This window comes from Eurosta solidaginis, chromosome 1 (assembly GCF_040869045.1).
Source record: "Eurosta solidaginis isolate ZX-2024a chromosome 1, ASM4086904v1, whole genome shotgun sequence".
In the NCBI taxonomy this organism is placed as follows: Eukaryota; Metazoa; Arthropoda; class Insecta; order Diptera; family Tephritidae; genus Eurosta; species Eurosta solidaginis.
In genome coordinates, this window is record NC_090319.1 from 166,615,111 (window position 1) to 166,619,963 (window position 4,853).

Genomic DNA, 4,853 nt, shown 5'->3' on the forward strand with positions numbered 1-4,853 from the left:
CCAGAGCGAGGACAGCAAATCAACCCAACTTCACCCGCTCACCCCGAGCGAGGATGACAGAACACCTACACACTCGGCCAAAGGCACGAGGCCAACAAAAATGTATCAATGTATGTATTGAAATAGCTATTAAAAAATAGTTAAAATGGAAACCAACCGTTTCCTTCTTAACTATAAATACAATCAAATAAAAATCCACGCGTAACTACCCATAGAGGTTGCACCTAACCAATACGTGCCTCCTTTCGAAAAGGAGGTATCTTCTTTTCCAGCAACTGCAGAAAAAATGAAATTCTGAGTTTTTTTTGTTCGTGCTGTTCTATTGTTCGTATAATTTTTTTTTTCCTTGTAATTGGCTACATTGAAGGCGAAAGCATCAAGCAAAACCGATGTTTCACTCGATTAGGCATTCAATAAAGCAATAAGGAGACAGTTGAGAATTTGTATTTTGTATCGAAGATTGAGTTCGATAGGGCTTTTATGTAGAAAACTTTGATAATTATTTCATTAGCGCTCCGCGTGAAATTGGTATTATATTTGTAAAACAACATATTCATGCTTATATAAAACACAAACATTAAATTTTATATTAATAAAACTTTTTTTTAACAAATGCAATTAAAATAAAAAGGGCATCAGATATACATACATAATTTGGTCAAAGTGTTCCTAGTGGTTTTTGGTTTGAGTATAAATATAGTTTCAAAAACTGTATAAAGTGCAAAACAAACTCGCATAAAATCCCTATGTGATAACAGTAGGGGCATTGCGTCCAGTAAATTTCGGCAGCTGAGAAATTTCTAAAGCAATATCAATCAATGGTTTAAGCATTTCGCTAGCCAAACCAAGTACATTATCCTTCTCATAAGAGTCAATGTATAAACGTACAGTAGCCCCAACTGCCTGTGCCACTCCACGGGAATATAATGCGACTGCCATCCTCAAAAACAATACGTAAACCCTGCTTCGTAGCAACAGATCTGTCTACTGGATCAGTATAACTAAAATTGTCTGCAACCTTAACTTTATAAGTTTTGCCATCGCTTATAAAGCTCTTGCCTACAAATTCTGGATTTGTTATATTCTTCTCCATAGTTGCAATCATTTCATTACACGGTTCCAATTCACATTCCTCATAATCGTACCGTGTAAAATAGTTGCGCCCATAGGTGGCCCAATGAACTTTGAGGATATCTTCGATTCCTTTGCCGGTGTGCTGCATAACAGATAGCCAAGCCAAAACAGCCCAAATGCCATCCTTTTCGCGTATATGATTTGAACCGGTACCGAAACTCTCTTCCCCACATAAACATAAACGTCCTGCATCCATAAGATTACCAAAGTATTTCCAACCGGTAGGCACTTCAAATTCCTCTTTACCCAACTTTTTACCAACCAAATCAACCGCTGATGCAGTTGGCATATTTCTAGCGAAGCCTTGTATACCATTCTTCTTAAAATATGGTATACATTCTAAATTATTTTCAATTACTGCCAATGAGTCGCTTGGTGTAACAAAGAATGCACGGTGACCAATTATCATGTTGCGGTCGCCATCGCCATCGAATGCAGAGCCAATACCGTAATCACCCTGTGCTACAGCTTGTACTAAATCCTTGGCGTAGGTTAAATTCGGATCAGGATGTAGGCCTCCAAAATCAGGTAGTGGTGTTGTATGTACTACACAACTCTCTGCGGCACCCAAACAATTCAAAAAGATTTCACGTACATATGAACCTGTTACGCCGTTTAATGAGTCGATACGCATTTTAAGCGGTTTTCCAGTTTCAAAATCGAAAATCTCTTTCATATGTGACACATAATTTGCCACTGAATCGATAACATCAACAACGAACGGCTTGCCATTCACTTCATATTTGTTTGTACCTATTTTATTAATTTCAATCTCTAAACCATTGACAATTTTGTACTCTTTAATTGCAGTGGATAGTTGGTAGATGTTATTGGTTACTGCATCTGGGGCGGGTCCACCATGTTCGCAATTGAATTTGATACCGAAATCATTTTCGGGACCACCAGGGTTATGAGATGCGGTGAGCACAATTCCACCGAGGGCCTTATACTGACGTATCAAACTTGAAACTGCCGGAGTAGACAGTATACCATTTTGCCCAACCAGTAATTTTGCAACTCCATTTGCAGCACACATACGTATAATAAGCTCTGCTGCTTCCTTACAATAGTAGCGCCCATCACCAACAACAACAAGTAGAGCTCCATTTAATGCTGCACCATTCGCATCCAAAATACATTGCACAAAGTTTTCAGTGTAATTTTGTTGCGTGAATACTTTTACCTTTTTGCGTAATCCACTGGTGCCGGGTTTCTGGCCCTCATATGGCTTTGTGGTGACTACAGTAATATTTTGCATTTTCGAAGAATTTACAATTCCATAATTTAATTAAAAGCAAAATGATTGTATGATAAAGATCTACTAACGTTCGCTATACTCAAATTCTGACAATTACCCATGAGTACAACGCCCATGCCACGCAAACTGGTACGGATGTTTTGCATCTGTTTTAGATCCAACAGTGTCAGCGCCGACAATAGAACGTTTCGGATATTCATCAAAAAGTTCAACAACTTTCAGGAAATATTAAGCTTTCCAAGCAGCTTTGTTCTCCCTAACCATCGTGAATCAAGTAGTGTATTAGGGACTCGTATTTCGAATTTAAGAACAAAGCGCAAACGTGTGCAATCGACGGTGTCTTTGACCAAAACTCTATTTATGGATTTGAATTTCAAATAAGAACGAAAAAGGGACCCGTACTTGGCGAAACAAACAGCAATCAGATCTATTATTAATACCTTCATATAATTTCGGCGTGTGTTCAATGAGTTAACAAATGTAATAAAGGAATTAGTTTTTTTTTATTCAAAATTTTTCTAAATCTGACGGTTTCGTTATCAAATTTTGTAAAATACACACAGAATGAACATTCCGTGGAATACGGAATGTTATGTCGACTCCAAGTATTTACGTTATGCGAAACCAGTTGAGCGGCACTCATTACAAATCTTTTCTAATTCCATGTCATTTTGAAATCCGTGCGAAGCAATAACAAATTGAAAACTTTGGGGCCCCTTATATTTGGGCCTGTTAAAGTAGAAGTCGGTGGTTTAATTTCATATCAGATTTCAAGGCAGCTATCCCCAAGAAAACGTCATCAAATCTAAACTGTTTTAAATGCAACGCAGTTTTGTAAAGCTTCATCAACCAACGCATTCCGACTTAAAAGGAATGCCCCAGCTATGACATATGGTGGCCATAAATTAAATGGGCATTCACTGAGTGGTACATACCATTTACTAAATTTGTGTCTATGAGGAGCTGTCTGCAATACCAACCCAGCGTATAGATCATCTTTTAGGCCTTCTGCAACATAAGTATTAGAGTTGGGTCTGGGATACAAATTTGGACTAACTAGAAATTTTAGCAAATTTTTCGCCGATACATAGTAATCATCGTCGACAAAAAGAAAAAAAAAAAACTCACTATTCGCGCAGTAGTTGAAGGCCCACTGCATACCCATAATGGTGTTAATAGTAATGTTAAAGTAAACGTCCAAGAAGTCTATCTGCACTATGTCCTTTTCATCTGAAGATTCGTTAGCCACGATAAGTTGTATTGACAAATCATTGCTATACCCAAACAAAAATATCCGTCTGATTTGAACATCAGAGAACCGAGGTTCGTACCCCCAAGTACGATGGCTGACATTGCGATGATCAAGATTTGCCAAAGCAGATTTTACTATTATTGTTAATTTGGGCGCCGCCGAACCGCATTTGTCTGCAGCATTTATAAATGAATAGTTATAATCAACTGGCGTGCCTGAGGGATAATAGGAATATCAAACCTAATCTATCTCGTGCCAAATTCCAATATAATCCACGGCATACAAAGCTAATCCAATAATAATAATATTTTTCAAATAACTTGCGGAATGACATCCCATTTTACAGGGTAATAGAGATGGACGAGAGAACCCATATAAAAATAATATATATGGATAGTTATATATTAATGTTTAACCAATCTACAAATATACATACCTACATTCATACATACGTAGTGGCAAATTATCCGCTTGATCACCCAAAACCACACCGGCATGCTGACCACGATTTTCCGACTGTTTTGTGCATTTTCAACATTAAGGCCATATGACATCTCGTAGTACATGACATAATGGCGCTGCATTTCGGGGTTCATTGGCAAGCTTTTCGCACTCCACTTTCAATGTATGATATTGTGCTTGTAGAAAATTGAAACCCTCCTTGATGCGTTCAAGTGTATCAACGCTAGTAAATTTCAATGGCCCCCCGCCGAGGGATGACGCACCGGTGTAGGATACATTTTTGCACTAATCCACACAATTGTCCTTACTGTTGCTGCTGTTGCAGTTTGCGGCCAAAGTCAGTTCTATATTGGAGCTGTTAAGTTCTTAGGTTTGGTGTGCCTAATAAAATTATTAAAATTCCAACACTATCCAGTTTTGTAAACAGCTAGGCGGTAGGAAAGCAAAATTTGTTTGCCTTTTCTGATACCACTAGCGTAATTTGTGAATTGTTTGTAAATGAAATGTTTTATGCACAGGCGTACGCCACGCCGTAGTAAAAAATGAAATGAACGAACGGAAAATCACTGTATACATTTCCCGTTGTTTCAATTCATAGGAATTTTACATTCCATACACGGGTGTGTATGAATGTGCACAATATGTTTGTCTTTGCTGCTGGTAAAAATTTACCAGTGCACCGACCCTTTTAAAGGCAAAATGTTGTAATGTCATTGTAAAACAAACAAATCACAAACTAAATCACAT

At 37.9% G+C, this 4,853-nt stretch overlaps 2 pseudogenes; both read right to left on the reverse strand.

The window, feature by feature from the left end:
* Positions 1-736: 736 nt before the first annotated feature.
* LOC137239513 (phosphoglucomutase-like) lies at positions 737-2,475 on the reverse strand (annotated as a pseudogene).
* A 531-nt stretch (positions 2,476-3,006) lies between these two features.
* On the reverse strand, positions 3,007-3,983 carry LOC137238450 (beta-1,3-galactosyltransferase brn-like; annotated as a pseudogene).
* Between the last annotated feature and the right edge of the window lie 870 nt (positions 3,984-4,853).